We start from the raw sequence: 20,306 nt of genomic DNA on the forward strand, positions 1-20,306 counted from the left end.
CACCACATCTACCGCTTTACCCTCATCCACCTCCTTAGTCACCTTCTGAAAGAATTGAATAAGGTTTGTGAGTCATGACCTGCCCTTCACAAAACCATGTTGACTATCCTTGATCACATTATTCCTATCCAGATGTTCATAAATCCTATCCCTTACAATTCTTTCTAAGACTTTGCCTGATGAACTCTTGCAGAGATGTCCTAGAGCCGAGATGACTGGCCTCCGGCATCCATATCCATCTTTCAGTGTTCCAGGTATGACTCGAACAAGTGAAGAGTTTGTCCCTTGACACTAATTGATTTCAGTTTGCTCAGGCTTCTTGATGCCACACACGGGCAAATGCGGCCTTGATGTCAAGGACTGTCACTTCCACCATACCTCTGGAATCCAGCTGTTTTGTTTAAACCAAGGCCAGGCACTGAATGACCCTGGAGGAACACAAGCTGGGTGTCACTGAGCAGGTTGTTTCTGATGATTGAGAGAGTGGACTGTTAGGGCAGTAATTGGCTTTTGTGTCCAGAACATATCTGGTCAATGTTTCATGCTGTCAGGTATATGCCAGTGTTCTTACTGTACTGTAAGAGCTTGGCGATGAATTCTGGAGCACAACTCTTCAGTACTGTTGCTGTAACGCTGTCAGGGCCCAAATCCCTTGCACTATGCAGTGACTCTAACTGTTTCTTGACACCAAGTGGAGTGAATTGATTTGGCTGAAGACTGGCATCTGTGATGCTGGCGACCGTCGGATGAGGCCAAGGTGGATCATCCACTCAACAATTTTAGCTGAACATTGTTGGAAATGCTGACCAAATCTATCACCCACTAAGACAATGGCAATACTAGAGGGATAGTTGTAACAACAGAATAATATTCTCTTGTCCAATTCTTGTTTAGATTCTGAACCTAATTGTCTGTAACTTTATCATAATTTCTGAACTCTGAGGATGACCTGTGCTTATATTCAAGAACAGGGATAATAAAGTTGATGGCTTATTTTCAACTTTATAAGTTCAGACTGGAGAGAAGCAACATCAGTCAACCATGGCTGCCTTATTTCAAAACACTGTCTCCCTCTTTCTCTCTCAAATTACATTAAACATATTCTAGTTGGAAATACATTGCAATTGAATTCAAGAGAACAATTTTATTTCAAATAAACAGTATTGTTTCTAAGCTCTTTTTCCTTTGTTCAATTTTAAGGTGTTGGAGTCACCATGGTCCTTCTGATCATAATTGCCAACATTTCCTATGCCTGCATTATTGGTTACAGTCTGTACTACCTGTTTGCTTCCTTCCAATCACCCCTACCATGGGCAGACTGCTTCAGTTGGTGGGGAGCAGATGAAACATGCAGCAGGACTCCCAAAGGTACAGTGTTCACTTTGACTGGGGACATTCCGTGACTGTTCATATTTTATTCTGTTGATCTGTCATAAGAAAAGTAGCCAATGCTTTCGATAACCAACTTCATTGTGATTGTACAGCAGAGAGACTTGGACAGGATCCAGCTCCAAGGATCATGTCACTGAGTCACTGAAGTGAGGGATTGTCAATAATAATTGCTTACAGGCAAGAGAGATGCTTCAAAGAAAATCATCTCTCCTTTAGTATTGTCACTGTTGGTCATTCTCAGCTGCTTTACTCGACCTGGATTGTAGATGTAGGGAAGCTAAGGTAGTTTCAACCTTTTATTATCAGTACCTACATTACTACTGTCTGGTACAGAGTTCAGTTTTTCTCTTTGTTTTCATCTCAGGCTCATCTCCCTCAAAATCTTCATTCAATGTCATCAGTAACACAATGAATGATTTACATTCACTCCTTGACCTTTAGGATTAGGGGTCATGAGATTGGATGCTGGATTTTGAGCCTGAAAGGAAATTTGAAGATAAGGACCAGGACGCAGATTTCAAACGTCATTGATTTTACAAATGGGAGTGAGAGTAGCAACAAGTTTCAGAACAACATGTGTGTTAAACAGAGATAGGTGGAGGGACAGATAATGTTGAGGAGGTAGGGAGGCTGCAGAAAGACTTGGAGAGTAGATGAAGAAGTGGCAGATGGAACACTGTGGCAAGTGTGGAATTATGCACTTTGGTTGGAAAAGTAGAGCGCAGAATATTTTCTAAATGGAGCAAGTCTTCGGATATCAGAAGCACAAAGGAATTGCAGAGTCCTAGTTCAGGATTTTCTTGATGTGAATATGCAGGTTCAGTTGGGTGCTGGGAAGGCAAATGCAATTTTAGAATTTATGCAAAAAGGCTTAAAATGCAAGAGCAGGAATATACTGTTGTGATCGTAAAGTATCTGTTCAGATTACTTTTGGCAAATTGCAAGCAGTTTTGGGCTCTGCTTCTAAGGAAGGATGTGCTGGCATTGGAGGAGGAGGAGGCTTACAAGAATGATCATGGGGATGAATGGCTTGTCATAGGAGGAGCAGTTAGGGACTTCGGGTTTCTACTTGATGGGATTCAGAAGGATGAGACTTGAAACTTGCAAAATACTGAAAGGCCTATATAGAGTCTGATAGGACCCGAGACACAGCCTTAGAGTGATGGTACGAAGCCTCAGAGCTGAGATGAAGGGTGAATATGTGGGACTCATTTCTGCAGAAGACAATGGAGGCCAAATCATTGAATATATTTAAGACAGAAAGATAGGTTCTTGATTAGTCAGGGGATCATAGGTTATGGGGAGATGGCAGGAGAATGGGGTTGAGAAACATATCAGCTATGATTGAATGGTGGAATAGACTTGATAGGTTGAAAGGCATAATGATCTTCCTATCTCTTATAGCCTTATGATCTTATTTTATTTCAAAAATGTTTAAGTTGTTTCCCTCTGAGTCAAGGAAACCAATGTATGACCTGCAACTGGTGTCAATTTTAAGTACCAATAGCCAATGACTTACAACAGTGTTTGCCCTTATTCAATACATTGGGAGGTGCTCTTCTAGTCAGCCAACTATGTACATATTCTTGCTGCATTTTGCCTCTTAAGGGAAGGTGTGAGTCTTGGAAAACAAGAAATTCATGATTTAAATAATACCTTTTAATTTCCATATATCTGCATTTTGGACTCACATTCCTGTCTGTGACCCTGTGCATGGGTCCAGGAAGTTACTCTCAATCTTTTTTTTATTATAAAACACAGTTCACAAGTTTTGAAGCCTGGAAAGTGATCGTACTGGAGTTAGGGAATCAGAAGTAATTAATTATCAGGATTAATATTCATTTTCTGATCCATTAATGAAAGCTTATCACATGGCTTTTGACAGTGGTAATGCCCCAACCTCTGACCCACAAGGTTCATTTCTAACCCCCCCCCCCCAGAGGTGTGTCATAAAAGTCTGAACAAACTGATCAAGGGATGTGGGCACCATTGTCTATGCCAATGTTCATTGTTTATCCCAAATGCCCTTAGTAATGTGGTGGTGAACCACTGCAATCTATAATAAAGGTATAGCATAGATATGTATATTGTAAATATTGAGAGTTAGAACTTGTTCATAAGATGTGGATATGAAAATATAGTCATGAAAATACCTAAAAAATGTGTCAATATAATATCTGAGTTAATGTGTGAGGGATTGAGACCAGGGAGTTTGAGACTTAAGCTTAGAGACCAGACTGAGTAAGGAGGCTGGGGTATCGTCTTTGAGGGATGGGATGTCTGAAAGCTCAGTGATTGGCTGGTCCTTCCTGAGTGAGTCTGAATATATTAACTATCACATGGCTAGCACAGACCAAGTGGATCTGAAGGGACACATTTGGCGCCCATGTAGAAAGTTCTTTTACGTGGCTTGAATGTCAAGTTTTGAGAAAATACTCACCCTGTCCTTTGGAGGATGTGTTTGGTGGTCATTCTGTTAGATCCTAAATATAATCTATTGACTTTGTTTCATTTTTGGAGAAGGAAGAATGATTCTTCCACTTGCTCAGGTATTGGATGGAAGCCTCAAGGAGGGCACCTTTGTCTAAAGCTCCTTAATGTTTGTGACTGGAATTAAGGATGATGCAGCTTCTCCATTGATGGTGACTCTTCCACAATCAGAAGCCAGTCCCTTAGACTGTCTGAAAGGGGTATGGCTCGAAAGTTCTCAGCTAGTTCTTGATGAAGATCCCCGAATATTTCTCCTGTTTATTGGTCAATTTCCATATTAAACATTTCTAATGCAGCATATCTTTCAGAACACTCCAGGTCAAGTGCGGCTATTTTGCATGGACAGGTTTGAGTGCTGCAATCGTTCTGAAGGGAACGGGACAAAATGAATTTACTCCAAGTGGGAGCTCAGGCAAAGCAGAAAGTTGTTTGAACTTACTTGTTTAAAAATGGGACAGTCCATACCAATACCAGAAAACTAAAGATGCTAATGTTCATTTCACATGTAACATGTATTTGCAATATTTGGATGTGCCCAGTGACATTGAGAGAGAGAGAGGGGGGCTAATGTAGTGATATTGTCACTGGATTAGTAATCCAGAACATTAGGTTAACCATGTGGGTCAAGAGTTTAAATCTAAGCAGGGCATTTGGAAACATATAAATTCAATAAAATGAGAAATTAAAAAGCTGGTCTAATAGTGAATATGTAACCACTGGTGATTGTCATTAAAATGAATTTGGTTTACTAATGTCCTTCACGAAAGGACATAATTGATTCTTACCTATTTTGAGAGCAAACAAAACATCCGACATCAACCTAAGCACCAGACAGGACAAACGCAGCCTTGCCGACACTGTGATGTCCTCCTTATTGACATCAGGGGACTTGTTGCTTAATCGGAATAGCCTCTCCTATCTCTGCATCATGCACCATTAGGCTAATACTTCCCAGGTTATTTCCTCATATCTCCCCATGTGATAGTAATGCTCTTTCAGGTAATTTCAATTTTTCTCAGGAAGATAACCCAATCATTTATCCCAATTTTTGACAACTTCCTCATTGTCCCATTTAATTTGAGGAATGTCCAATTCAGAAGCCCCTGAACTTGGCTCTTCCTTCTGTGCTGTAATCATTAACACCTTCTCTTGCTTTCCTTCCCTGTCAAAATATCTTTTGAGTATCCCACAAGACACACTCTGTGAGATATCTTCCAGTCTGGGGTCCATATCAAGTAGTTTACCTCACTCAATGTCCTTTTGATTGTATAAGATCCACTAAATCCTGCTTTTAAAGGTTGACCTATTACTGGAAGTACCACTAATACCTTATCCCTGATAGCAAAATAGCGATATTTTGATTTCTTATTCCACTTGCTGAATCATTGTGAGCTGTGGTACTTTTAAATGCTGTCGAGTCAATTCCCTAGCTCAATTTAATCATTCTCTAAAATTTGACACATAGTCCAAATGGGCGGTCTCTGAATTCTGACATATTAATTTCTCCTTAATCAATTTTAGTGGTCCTCTCACTTCATGTCCAAAAACTAATTCAAATAGACTGAATTAGGTGGATTCATTTGGCATATCTCTGATCATAAAAAGAACAACCAAATTCCCTTATTCCAATCATCTGGATAATCCTGACTATAAGCCCTCAACATGGTCTTTAGTGTTCAATGCCATCTTTCTAACGCTTCCTACGATTCTGGATGGTACGCAGTAGATTTGAATTGTTTTATGTCTAAACTGTCCATAACTTCCTTAAATAGTTTGGATGTGAAGTTTGACCCTTGATTTGACTGTATCTCTGTTGGTAGTCTGTATCTAGTGAAGACTTTGAGTAATTCCTCTACAATCCTTTGAGCTGTGATATTGTGTAATGGAACAGCCTCTTGAAATCTTGTCGATGTATACATGATTGTTAACAAATACTGGTTCCCACTTTTTGTTTGTGGTAGGGGACCTACTCAATCAATTAAGACTCTGGTAAAAAGTTCCTCAAAATCTGGAATAGGTATTAAAGTTACAGGTTTTATTACCATCGGTGGTTTACCAATCACTTGACATGCATGACATAGCTGGCAAAATTCAACTACATTCTTGTGCAGTCCAGTAAAAATGTCTTTGTATTTTAGCTTGTGTTTTCCTCACTTCTAAATGGCCTCCAAGTGGTGATTCTTGTGCCACCTGCAACATTTCCTTTCTATACCCCACTGGCAATACAATTTGATGAATCTCTGCCCGTTTCTCATCTGCTTGAATATGTGATGGTCTCTGTTTCCTAATTAAGACATCATCTTTAAGGTAATAGCACCCAGGGATAAATTCAGACTTCTTCTCTGTATATGCCTTTTGATACAATTGCTTTAAGTTTTAATCTTTCTGCTGAACCTCAATGAGTTTTGCACAGGTAAAGATATTTGCATGATTATTTATTTATTCCTGTTTTATCTTAACTAACTGATTGAATACAGTCTCTGCTAATGCCACTTCAGATCCCTTATCTGTATCCTTTGATCTCTCCTCCTTCAACTGGTGACTCTGTGACCTCATTACTACACAAACAGGGAAGATTCCCAAGTAAGATTCTTGCAGTGCTTTAGTTGCTTGAGTATCCACAGGTCTTTCAACTACAGTAGGCAGCACACCTACCAGTGAATCAGCTGTATCATTCACAAGGACAAATTGTTTTCCTGGAACCGAGACTTTGTCCAGTACTCCTATACACATTCTCCACTCTTTTCTAGTCACTCTAGCATCATTTTGCATAATTGAGCACTTTTTGTCTCACCATGAACTCTTGTTACCAGTAACTTTTCTGGCAATAGTCCTTCAAGAGTATATTCCTCCACATCCTTCAGCATCACAGACTGAGAGAATCCTGTGTCCCTTAATATTATAACCTCTTGCTACTCTAACATGAATAAACTTTACCTTTTCAGGTATATTTTTCAAGCAGATCTGGCATTTCTTCCTTAACCAACCTTTGATCAGCTTGTGCAATCTGATGCAGCTTTCTAGCTCCCACTGTTACCACTCCAACAACACTTCCAGGGTTATCCTGCTTTCCCATGCCTGGCTTTCCTGTGCTTTTCCTAGCCCACCAACACTGTGATTTCATGTGATCTACTTTATTGCAATAAAAACACTGGAGCTTTTACCTTCTTCGTCCCCTTCTGGGGTTTCCTTTTTACGCTGTGATAAGGTCTCCTTATGATCTTCACTGAGATCTATCTTACCCTTTCCACGGGAGGATTTCTCTTTTCCCCAGCTTCTATCCCTCATGGATTGAAATTGATGCAGGAAGTCAGACCATGATTTATGGACCAACTCATAATCATCAGCCACTTCAATTGCTCAGCTTGCCATTTTTAATTCTCTGCTCTGCCAAATGAATTTGCACTATGTCAGGCAGTGAATTTTTAAACTCCTCCAAAATAGTTGCCTCTCCAAGGGTATTGTAAGTTTGTTCTATTTTTAAAGCTCTTATCCACCTACCAAAATTACTTTGTTTAATTCTTTCAAACTCAATATAAGTTTGACCAGGGTCCCTCCTTAGATTCTTTAAACGTCTATAGGCTTTCTGGTACCAATTCATATGCGCTTAAGATTGATTCTTTTCCCTACTCATACTCCCCAGATACCTGCTCTGATAGTGATGTGAATTCCTCACTAGCTCAACCCACAAGTTTGGTTTGGATCAACAAAACCCATACACTGACTGGCCATTGCATTTGTTTAGATTCTTTTTCAAATGAAATAACAAGGGCTTCCACATTCTTCTCATTAAATTTAGGCCTTGTTTGAACATACTTAAACAGTTTCTCACTAGGCTTCTGACTACCACTCACTCTCTTCCTCACTAAACCTACCTTCAGCCTGCATCTCCATCCTTTTGTGCTGACTTCCCTTTTTAAGTGTCAATTTCTAAAGTTCAATCTCTTTGCTTTTTCTTTCTCTTCTGCTAGAGTTCTTCATTATCTTTCTTTCTCTGTGGCTAAAGCCCTTAATGTGTTTGCTTTTTCTCTCTCTTCTGATTTTAATTGTAATTCAAACTGTTTCATTTCTGCTGCCCTTTCCTTATCTCTCCCCTCTAACTCAAGCTGCTTCATTTACAATCGAATTCTTGCCATCTCTACAGATCCTGATAGTGTTTCCAGCAAATTTGAATACTGAGCTACTGCTGAATTCATCTCATCTTCCCTCACATTAGGAGGTAAATTCAACCCTAGCTTGTCTATTAATTCCTGCAGTTTGGTCTTATCTGCCTTTTGCAAAACCCCCGAGGTCACTTCTTCCACCTCCAGGACCTCCTTGGTGGTTGAAAGAGCCATTGCCATCTGAACACGGTTTAAACCAACCAAATCAACACCCGAAATAAAAGACACTAGCAACTACCACTTGCTGTTTAAATCCCGCAAAAAGCCCCCAGTCTGTCATGGACTAGGTCTGACTGTAACTTTGCTATTTGTTTAATGAGGTGTACAGTGGATATTCCTGGAGTACATCAGCTTGGTCAACTGCCAGGTTTTAAACAAACAAAATTTATTTGCAAAATTATAAAATGAACTACAAGGAACAGAAAACAGAATACCCGATAACTTATCCTATCCAAACCCTACCTAATGATGCTGTTCTGAAAATTCTTGCAACAATCCCAGTACACAGATCCCTAAGCACAAACAGCAAACAATGGCACAGGCAGCATACAGTTCAAAATCAGAAGGGCAGAAGGACAGAGAGAAGGCTTCCAGTTTCCCCCATGACTCTACTCCCTCCCGTACTGAACTGAACAGCTAGAGAGCTGGCCACGTCCCCTTGACAAGACCAAGTTTTCAAAAGGTCTTTCAAGCTTTTGATTTGAAGCAATATTTGTTCGGGGAAACAACTAGGCTCCAGTGAACCATTCAAAGTTTAGGCACGATGGAGCCTGGCCAATTATCCCCTCTCTAAAAAAAAAACTCAAGGGCAAACTAACTTGTACCAGAGCATTACTGTGACAATTGTTGGGGGCTTATAATCCAATCCAATCAAAATGATCACCCCTTTCTTATTTTTAGTTCATCCATATAGCTAGACAATCTCCCAGGAATATTCTGTCTAAGTACAAGTTGAATTCCCTCATCTAAAACATCATTCCCTCACCTCTCTTGTGCACCTTTTTATCCTTCCGATAACATCAACATGCCAAACATCAAGCTGCCAGTTATCATCCTCCCTCAGCCAAATTTCTGCAAAGGGTATGATATCCCAGTCCCATGTTCCTATCCATACCCTACGTACATCTGCCTTACCTGTCAGTCCTCTTGCGTTGAAATAAATGTGTTTAATTCATTATTTTTCCTCATAGCCCGCCATGCTCTTGCCTGCCTTGTTTATTGAACTTTCTCCCTTTATCTTCTGTATCAGTTCTCAACCTTTTCTCTTTTCTCATTGTTGCTCCCATCCCTGACCCCCATCACGGTTTAAGAAAATGCAGTCAGAGAGGAGAAGGGTATTATTAAGCAGGACAGGGGTCAGAAGGGATTTACCAGGATGTGGCCAGGTATGGAAGGTTTGAGTTATAAAGAAAGGCTGAAACGTTTTTTCACTGGAGCGTAGGAGGTTGAGAGGTGACCTGATAGAGGTTTATAAAATAATGAGAGGTACAGATAGAGTTGATGGTAGTTGTCTTTTCCATAAGATGGGGAATTTCAAGACTAGGGGGACATTTTTAAGGAGAAAGTGAGGACTGCAGATGCTGGAGATCTGAAAATGTGTTGCTGGAAAAGCGCAGCAGGTCAGGCAGCATTCAAGGAGCAGGAGAGTCAATGTTTCGGGCAATTTTTAAGGTGAGCAGTGAGAAGAGAGAGATTTGAACAAGATATGAGGCAATTTTTTTACACCAAGAGTAGTTTGTGTGTGGACTTACTGAGAAATGATGGATGTGGGTACAATTACAGCATTTAAAAGATATTTTGATGGATACGTGAATAGGAAAGGTTTGGAGGGATATGAGCCAAGACCAGGCAGGTGAGACTAACTTAGTTTGGGATTATGTTCAGCATGGACAGGTTAAACCAAAGTGTTTCCATGCTGTATGAGTCTATGACTCTATGACCAATCAGAAAGAGGCTGGCAAGAAGTCAGGAAAGCTCCAGAGTGCATTGCGATCCAGAACAGATTAGTGTTGGATGACCACATTTATTTCTGGAGAAGGTGGGACGTACAAGTGTTCTGGTTTTCTGAAGGTATTGCTGAATGTGATGGTGGGATTTAAAACTAATTTTTGCATGGGTCTGGGATACTAAATGGAGGTTCAGTAAAGGTTAATGTACTGAAAAGTATTGAAGAACCCACCATTGCAATGCAGAAATTCGTGCAAATATATTCAAGTTAGTGCAGAATGGAGTGTGGCAAAGATGGATGGTATTTTTTAATGCAAGGAGTCTTGTGAGTAAGGCAGAGGAGTTGTGCGTGTTTAATAATGTATGAGGATCTAATATCATTGCTATCACAGAGATGGTTGTGGTTGAGGAAAGAACATGATTGTCAGCACAATATTCTGGGTTATAGAATCTTCAGGTGAGATAGGGGAGATGGGTGAGGGTGTAAAAGAGCTGGTGTCACCACATTGATCAGGGAGTCAGTTACTCCAGTAAGCAGGAATAATATCTTAAAACAAACACAAACAATGCTGCAGAACACAGAAGGTCTGGCAGAATCAATAGAGAGATAAACAGAGTTAATTAGTTGAGTCCAGTACAAGGCTTCTTCAGAGTTGAAAGTTGTAGGAAAATGGGCCTTTATACTTTTGTCAGAGACAGAGGAGGGTGTAGGGGCCAGAGGACCAGTGCAAAAGACAGGGGGCAGCAGCAGCAAGAGAGAACAGCTCCTTCGGGTGATTGATGGCGGTTGCAGCTGCCATGGTGATCGGTCTTCCTGTGTTTTTTTTTTGTTTCTGCATGGGAGTCGGTTGGGGCAGGGACCCATGCAGTCCCAGATCCTTGGCTGGCTCTGGCTCTAGCACTGAGGTCACAGATGAGGCCTGAGCCAGGATCCCGATGACTGGTGGCAGCTTCGCAGGGAGAGCAGTAGGTAGGAGATCAGGCCCATGGCGCCAGCTCAGACATAGAGGCTTGTGGGAGACATGGCAATGGCAGGGGTGGGTCCATAATTAAGAACTCAGAGCCCAATGACAAGACCCTGGAGCCCGTTACAAAGACCCTGGCTGATGTTAAGCAGTGAATGGAGGAGGCGCGGAGGGTATTAAGAAGAAGAGGGAAAGATGAACTCAAAAGCAGTAAAATTTTGCATTAAACTCAGTCTTTCAAGATGACGCTGAATGTGGTGACACATTGCATTTTGCACAAGAGAATACACTTTTTGTTGTATTTTTATATGCAATCATCACTCTTCCAAACCCACTGGTGTTTGTGATTCAGCCAAAAGATCATGCACCTAGCAAAGCTTCGAATGATCCAGCCAGATGGCTAAGCTGACCAGTAAATAACATTTGAAAGCAATGGAAGTTTTTCAGTAATTAGCTCTGGATCTCACACTGAGAGAGCCCTATCTAATCATACAATTCAGAATATTGCTTTACCCTATCAATAACCTACTCCAATACAGATGAAGACTTTTGAATATTAATGTGCTGCTCTTTCAATTGGTGACTTGCTGATAGTCAGAGGCAACAGTGTAGGAACCATACTATTTAATAGTTACTTAACTTTTCCAACAATAGAACTATTACACCTCACTTTAGTAAGCATAGTTATAATTTAGGCGATAACATTTCATGATGGAATGCTAAGAAAGCAATACAGATTTACTTCTCTCTTATAATCTTCTAACTTTAAACATTTGGTTAGAGGTGAGACTGCCAGATCAATGGACAAGCAATCATGTTTTTCCCAAATCCATGTACATTTCATCTTATATAGGGATTACATAACTGCAGCCACACATTCAAAACTAATTAAAATTTCATTACGTAAAATGAACTCGGGTAGCAGGGGATGACAATTATATTTCTAATATGGGAGAAGACCCGTTCATTTTTAGAAGAAATCTTAGATAGCTTTTCTTTGGCTGAAGTTCAACTTGGTTTGGATTCACTTGGAAGCTATTCCTTTTAAAACCAGCGCTTTGCCCAAACCCTGAGGACAGGGAATGAATGCCCTTTGATCGTAACTGTTCTGAAAACAAATCATTTAACTCAATAGAAATGTTTAGTGTGGAAATTGAATGATTAGCTAAGCAGAGTTACACCTGTTATGAAACACAGTAAGAGGCTGACTTCTGACTCAACAAGAATAATCCATTCATGAGAAGTTGAAGGACTTTTGGCCAAAAGGAGTGTCCTCATTTTACTTCCAATTCTTGTGCAAGTGGAAGAATAGTTCATTGATGTCTGAAAATGGACCAAAGGCATTTATTTCTGTTCTTACTGAATGACAATCGGCCAAACCCTCCACAGGATACGGTGAGTATTTCAACAAAACAAAACAGTAAAAATCCATGTAAGACAATTTGAGATACTGTTGATTTGTAGATTTTGGTCGTTGTGAATTGTAGACTCTCTGTGGACATCTGGCTGTTTCTAACCTGACAGACATTGCTGCTAAATAGAGAACTGCACCATTTTCCGATAGTTGTGGGAGTGGTGACTATACATTTCACTTGAGATCTAGTCTGAGAAAGATTAATGTCTGAGCTTGCCATTTCAATTCTTTCTCCCAGGATACCGCCAATGAACATGGTGCTGTGGGTGATGAGAATGTGGAACGGGGTAACTGGTCTTCGAAGACTGATTACCTGCTCTCAATGATTGGTAATGCAGTGGGTTTTGGGAATGTTTGGAGATTTCCTTAACTGGCTTACAAAAATGGAGGCGGTATGGTAGAGAAATTAAAAATATCGGAGAGTAAGAAAGGCAGAACTAAATGGATTGATTTGTTGACTTATCCTGAAAATTGTAATTCAGTAAATAACAAATGTTTATTGCACTAAAAATGATACAGTAAATAATGCAGAGTTAAACAATTTCAATGTGAACTGGTAAATTCAATCCCACAGCTAACAAGTTTGACTACTATTTTCTTATGAAGAGAGAGATATGTCAAGGTGATAGTTTAAAATTAGCAATGTGATGCATCAAATTTATGCTATTTATAAACCAAAGTAAATGGTTCATTTATTAATTTGCAATGTATTTTCAATTGATATTGTTTAGAATGCATGAGCCATCCACATCAGATATATTTACCGCACAATGTGTGAAATCCTCAGAATAGCAGGCTCCTCAGACAGGCCCTGTGTTCAGGCTGGTACATTATCATCAAAACTGCTCAAATCAGGGCTCTTCACACCATTGGATTGATGGAAACCAAGCGCAAATGTATAAGAAATGTCACAACATGACTGTGTAAAGTGACCTGAAAAGATATCTGATTGTGTCAGAGAGTGTAATTCACAAAACGGGAATTTGGACATTCATAGAGATTTCAGGGTAAATTTTAATCCACCCCACATAGTGTAAGCATGGAGTTTCACTTGAAAATTGAAATCCTTTCCGCTATTTTCCAGGTGCATTCCTTATTCCCTATTCTGTCATGCTGGCCCTTGTTGGGATACCATTGTTTTTCTTGGAGTGTTCCTTTGGTCAGTTTGCCAGCCTTGGGCCTGTTGCAGTGTGGAGGGCTATGCCTATGTTACAAGGTGAATGTTTATTTTATCGATACAGTCGCAGCAAATTCGGAAAAGTAATAGTGTTGATTTAATAAATAATAATAAACCTCCCTTTTCTGACAAAGGTTAAAGCCAAGCTTGTGAAGTAATGTTGCACTCTGATCTGCCATACACGTTATTAGATGTGGTACATGCTGTCTATTAGCTTTTGGCTCATAGTTTGTCAGGTTTTTTTTATAAAAATGATGAATTGAAACCCAGGATTCGGGACCTAACACAGCAGAGTGACATCACTGGTAAGGCATAAGTTCATTGGTTGATAATAGCTACTAACATGACTATTATTGGCTACTTTCAGGTTGAAGGTAAATAAGGGAAATATTTAAGGTTACAAATTAAAAGATCAGTTGGAATTTTTTGAAAAAAAACAAATTAAGAACTTTTTAAATAAAATCGAGATGCAGGGCTAGACAATATCTTGTAACTGCATGAAATTGGAGTTGATGGACCCTACTGAGGAGCTGAAAATGTGTTGCTGGAAAAGCGCAGCAGGTCAGGCTGCATCCAAGGAGCAGGAGAATCGACGTTTCGGGCATGAGCCCTTCTTCAGGAATGAGAAGAGTGTGCCAAGCAGGCTAAGATAAAAGGTAGGGAGGAGGGACTTGGGGGAGGGGTGTTGGAAGTGCAATAGATGGAAGGAGGTTAAGGTGAGGGTGATAGGTTAGAGTGGGGGTTGGGGCGGAGAGGTCAGGAAGAAGATTGCAGGTTAGGAAAGTGGTGCTGAGTTCGAGGGTTGGGACTGAGACAAGGTGGGGGAGGGGAAATGAGGAAACTGGAGAAATCTGAGTTCATCCCTTATGGTTGGAGGGTCCCTAGGCAGAAGATGAAGCACTCTTCCTCCAGCCATCGTGTTGCTATGGTCTGGTGATGGAGGAGTCCAAGGACCTGCATGTCCTTGGCGGAGTGGGAGGGGGAGTTGAAGTGTTGAGCCACGGGGTGGTTGGATTGGTTGGTCCGGGTGTCCCAGAGGTGTTCTCTGAAATGTTCCACAAGTAGGCGGCCTGTCTCCCCAATATAGAGGAGGCCACATCGGGTGCAGCGGATGCAGCAAATGATGTGTGTGGAGTGCAGGTGAATTTGTGGCAGATATGGAAGGATCCCTTGGGGCCTTGAAGGGAAGTAAGGGGGGAGGTGTAGGTGCAAGTTTTGCATTTCTTGCAGTTGCAGGGGAAAGTACTGGGAGTGGAGGTTGGGTTGGTGGGGGGTGTGGACCTGACGAGGGAGTCACGGAGGGAGTGATCTTTTCGGAACGCTGATAGGGGAGGGGAGGGAAATATATCCCTGGTGGTGGGGTCCGTTTGGGGGTGGCGGAAATGATGACGGATGATATGAGGCTCAATGTGACCACATCTGTGACAAGTGTTGGTTTCTCTTGTGTATGACCTGTCTTTCTTTGTGTGTGGCTGCATCAAGCTGTGTTTAGCTCCTCAGTACACAAACACTAAATCTGACTATGTACTGAGGTTCTACTTGTCCCTGGTGTTGTGAAGGATGGGACTGGTCTTGTTGCTGCAGACTGCTCCAAGGAATTTGACTGTTCCATATCGCCTGTCCTTTGTGAAGAACTTCAAAACACTTTTCACCACAGGTCTATTAGGAAGAGGTCAGTATGTAACATCCTCAAGACCCTGTTGGAAAAGGACAGGTTAGTCAGCAGACTGTCAAAGTCATTTCGCAGAATGCCTCATCGCCAGAATTTTCCAACAAGCACCATGACATCACTTGGCTCATGGTGAGAAGGGCAGTACCTGTGAGATTCTTCTCGTACGCCTGGATTGTCTGCGCCACTGCATGTTGCCTACAAATCGGTTTAAGGAGGGGGAGTTTGTGACTGTCTCACATCTCCTGCTGGAATATGCCTTTGCAAAGAGAGACTGGAGAGAGATGCCACAACTGTGTCACTCGCCCATCTCCACTGACTTACAGCTGACTGCACTGGACCCGCTATTATAGGAGTCACCATTCTTCAGGCGCCATCTCATCACTGCTGGGCCCATCTCAATGCTGCCTCCAATACTGGGTAGACTGTTGGTCCCCACAACCAAGAGTTCCCACTCCGGGCCTCCCGTGATTCCAGCCAGGAGTCTCCTGCTCCGCTGATGCCTTGGTGACACCAGGTGTCCCCGCTCTGGGCCTACTGCGAGCCGGAGTGCCTCATTCCACTGACAAGCCAGTCTGCTGGTGTGCCAAGATTCCCACTCCAGCCACTGTCCTCCAATATGCCAGCACTGGCACCTTAAAGAGTCCATCACCTCCGTCTCCGATTGCTGGAGGAGCAGGGGAATGTCCTTGCTACCATCACTGCCACCTCCAATTACCGGAAGGCTGTCACCACTCCGTGTAAAGCCTGCTCTTGTTGCCTCTGACCAACCCACCAAAGAAACGAGAAATGAAAAGAAAAAAAATCAAGAGAGAGCAGAAAGTAAAAGATTTTTAAAACGTAGGTGGAAGTGGATAAGCTCTAGATAAGAGTCTGCATGCAGCCCTGCTACACTGTCGCCATCTTGGAAAATTGAGGGTTTGCAGAGCAAAAATGACCCTGACGAGAGTTATGTCCAGGCCTCCCAGCAGCAGTCAGGATATGGGTCAGAAAATAAATCAGGAGGTAGAAAAGGCATGTAAAAAATGATGCACAATTGCAGTAATCATGGGAGTCTTCAATATACAACATGACGAGGAAAATCAGGTTGGTAGGGGATCCAATAAAAAAGGGATTTGCAGAATGTCTACGAGGTGATTTGTTCGAGCAACTTGTGATAGAGCCCTCCAGGGGACAGGCAATTCTGGATTTGGTGCTGTGTAATGAGGTAAACTCGATTAAGGAGCTTAAGGTGAATGATCCATCGGGGGCAGTGGCCATAATATGATAAAATTCACCCTTCAGTTTGAAATGGAAGAGCAGGAATCTGGTGTAAGATCTTTACAATTGAGTCAATGCAACCAGAAAGCCATGAGGGAGGGGCTGACCTGAGTTGATTGGAAGGGGACCATAACAGGGAGGATGGTAGAGCAGCAATAGCAGGAGTTTCTGGAGGTAGTTTGAGGGGCAAAACAGAAATTCATCCCAAGGAAGAAGAAACATAGTAAAGGGAGGCTGAGGCAACCACGGCAGACAAGGGAAGTCAGGAATAGCATCAAATCAAAAGGAAAAGCATCCAATGTGGTGAAAATTAGTGGGAAGTCTGGAAATTTGGAGGCAGTTAAAAACTAGCAGAGGATACTTACAAAAGCAATAAGGGGGAAGAAGATGAAATCTGACGATAAGCAGATTGTAATAGAAAAGAAGATTGCAAGAGTTGCTTTAGATGCATAAAAGGTCAGAAAGAGGTGAGAGTGGACATTGGACCATTAGAAAATGAGGCTGGGGAAGTAGTAATGGGGAACAAAGAAATGGTGAAGAAAGTGAATAGGGACTTTGCATCAGTCTTCACTGGTGGGAGGCACCATTAGTGTGCCAGGATGTCAAGAGTCAGGAGGCAGAGGTGAGTGTAGGGGCCATTCCTGTGGGGAAGGTGCTGGGGAAGCTGCAAGGTCTGTAGATGAGTAATTCAGCTGGGTCAGATGGACTACACCCCAGAATCCTGAAGGTGATAGCTGAGGAGATTGTACAGGCATTGTTGGTGAACATTCAGGAATCACTGGAGTCAAGGAAGTTGCCAGACAACTGGAAAATGGTTAATGTAACATCCCTGTTTGGGAAGGTATGGAGGCAGAAGGGAGGAAACTATAAGCCGGTTAGTCTGACCTTGATCATTTATAAGATTTTACAGTCCATTATTAAGGATGAGATTGTGGAGGGTTTGGAAGTGCATGGTAAAGTAGGGCTGAGTTAGCACAGCTTCATCGAGGGTAGGTCATGTCTGACAAGTTTGTTAGAATTCCTTAAGGTGGTAATGAGCAGGTTAGACGAAGGAGAACCAATGGATGTGATCTATTTGAATTTCCAGAAGGCCTAAAAACAGGAGCTATGTATGAAGCTGCTAAATGGGATAAGAGCCGGTGGTGTTAGGGACAAGGTCCTGACATGGTTAGATTAGTGTGGAAATAGGCCCTTTGGCCCAACAAGTCTACACTGATCCTCCAAACAGTAACCCATCCAGACATGGATAGAGGATTGGCTGACTGGCAGAGGGCAGAGATTAGGGATAAATCCACCAGTTCCACAAGGACTGTTGGGACCACAACATTATACATTAACAATCTGGACAAAGGGACTGGGGGCATCGTTGCTACGTTTGCAGTTGTCGCAAAGATTGGTAGAGGGACAGGAAGGGCTGAGGAAGTGGGAAGGCTGCAGAAGTACTTACAGTAGTGAGGAGAGTGGGCAAAGAAATGGCAGATGGAATACAGGATGGGAAATTGTGAGAGTTATGCAATTTGGTAAGAAGAATAGAAACAAAGACTATTTTCAAATTGGGGAAAGGCTTTGGAAAACCGAAACATAAAGGGTAGGAGTTTAGGATTCCCTTAAAGTTAACATGCAGGTTCAGTTGGCAGGTAGGAAGGCAAATACAGCGTTAACATTCATTTCAAGAGGGTTAGGATATAAGAGCAGAGATGTGCTACTGAGGTTCTATAAGGCACTGGTCAGACGGCATTTGAAATATATGAAAATGTTTGGACCCCATGTCTCAGAGAGGATGTTCTGGCCTTGGAGGGGTCCAGAGTAGGTTTACAAGAATGATCCCAGGGATGAAGGGATTGTCAAATGAGGAACAGTTAAGGACTCAAAGGAGCCAAGGAGGATTTACAGAATAATGACATTTACAGAATAATGAAATTTACAGAATAATGAATGGTCTGAATAGAGTAAACCTGGAGAAGATGTTTCCACTCGTAGGAGAGACTGGGACATGAGGGAACAGTCTCAAGCTGAAGGGAAAACTCATCAGAACTGAGATAAAGAGGAATGTCCACAGCCAGAGGGTGGTGACTCTGTGGAACTCATTGATGCAGCAGGTTGTGGAGGCCAAGTCATTGAGTATACTCAAGACAGAGATAGATAGCTTCTTGGTGGTAAGGGGTTCAAGAGTTATGGGGAGAACTCAAGAGAATGAGGTTCAAAGACATATCAGCCGTGACTGAATGACAGAGCAGACTCAGTGGGATGAATGGCCTAATTCTGCTCCTATATCTTATGACCTTATGGCCTAAGACTGGGCATATGTGATTATCACCACTCACAATGATAATGGTGTCCTAAAGAATTAGTGAGAGGGCATATAAAGGTGAAGACAAGGAGCATCATTCTTGTAATCTAGACAAAGAACTATAACATAATTAACATTTCCTGTTTAATACAAAAAGCCTTTGAAATCTTTACTGTTGGACACTGAATGTTGAAGCAGCCAACATAATCGATTAAACAAAACCGATATTTCCCCAAAGGTGTGGTCAGCCACGGCAGTCTCCCTGTTCTGTCCTGTGCTCACTGAAAGAAAATCCAATTTGGTTGAATGACCAGCCAAATGCATGTCAAATACATTATTTTAAATTAATAATTCACAAACCAGACTCCCCTGTTCTTTCTTCTGTTTTCAGGTGTGGGGATTGCTATGATGCTTCTGATTACAATGTCCAACATTTCGTACAACTGCATCGTTGGCTACAGTCTATACTACCTGTTTGCTTCCTTCCAATCACCCCTACCATGGGCAGACTGCTTCAGTTGGTGGGGAGCAGATGAAACATGCAGCAGGATCCCCAAAGGTACAGTGTTAGCTTCTACTGGGGAAAGTGTACACACTGACTGTTCATTGTTCATTCTGTCAGTCTGAGTGAGGGAGAGAGATGAACAATAGTTTCAGTGACCATCCTCATTGTGGCCATACAGCAGAAAGACTCGGATAGAAAGCAGCAGCAGGAATCATGGCACTGAGTCACTGGAATAGCAGGACAGTCAGTCAGAAATAAATAGTGAAACATCAGAATTTAACAGTCTTTCACATGTCTCACGTTTACTTTCACCTTGTCAATAAGTCTGTGTTGTGTTCTTTCTGACTGCGTTCATTGTTTGTATCTCTCTCCATCCCTGTATTGTGTCTCACACTGACTCCCTTCTCTGTCTGTTACTGTGTTTTTTGCAGCTATCATTTTCTTAACTTATTCTCTTTCTTTGAGTTTTTCCAAATATCGATCATCTCACATATATTTCTTACACAGTCTGACTCTAATACACACAGAGTTTTTGTTGCAATTATTTAAATGTCTCATCTCTTTAATTTCATCTCATCTTCCACAATAACACTATTTAACTCAGGATGTCTCATGTCACTATCAAAGGTTCATGTTGTGTGAATTGACAAGACTTAATGTGAAATCTTGATGTGAGTCAAGTTGAAATTTCTGAAACAGAGGACAAAATACTTCAGCTTTGAAAGAAAATCTACTTTTAAATAAACTGGGATTGTGGGTGTTCCCCTGACCATACTGTACAGACTGGGGCTGTGGGTGATCCTGGACATCAACTACAGTCTGCACAATATGGTGATAAATCACCCACAGTCCCAGTCTGTACAATACAGACAGGGGTCACCCACAGTCCCAGTCTGTACAATACTGTCAGGGATCACCCACAGTCCCAGAGTGTACAATACAGTCAGGGATCATCCACAGTGCCAGTCTGTACAATACAGTCAGGGATCACCCACAGTCCCAGTCTGTACAATACTGTCAGGGATCATCCACAG

At 41.7% G+C, this 20,306-nt stretch overlaps 1 pseudogene; it reads left to right on the forward strand.

The window, feature by feature from the left end:
* Positions 1 to 20,306, forward strand: part of LOC132820025 (sodium- and chloride-dependent neutral and basic amino acid transporter B(0+)-like) — a 174,068-nt pseudogene that overhangs the window by 32,377 nt on the left and 121,385 nt on the right.

The sequence above is a fragment of the Hemiscyllium ocellatum genome, chromosome 11 (genome assembly GCF_020745735.1).
Source record: "Hemiscyllium ocellatum isolate sHemOce1 chromosome 11, sHemOce1.pat.X.cur, whole genome shotgun sequence".
Lineage (NCBI taxonomy): Eukaryota > Metazoa > Chordata > Chondrichthyes > Orectolobiformes > Hemiscylliidae > Hemiscyllium > Hemiscyllium ocellatum.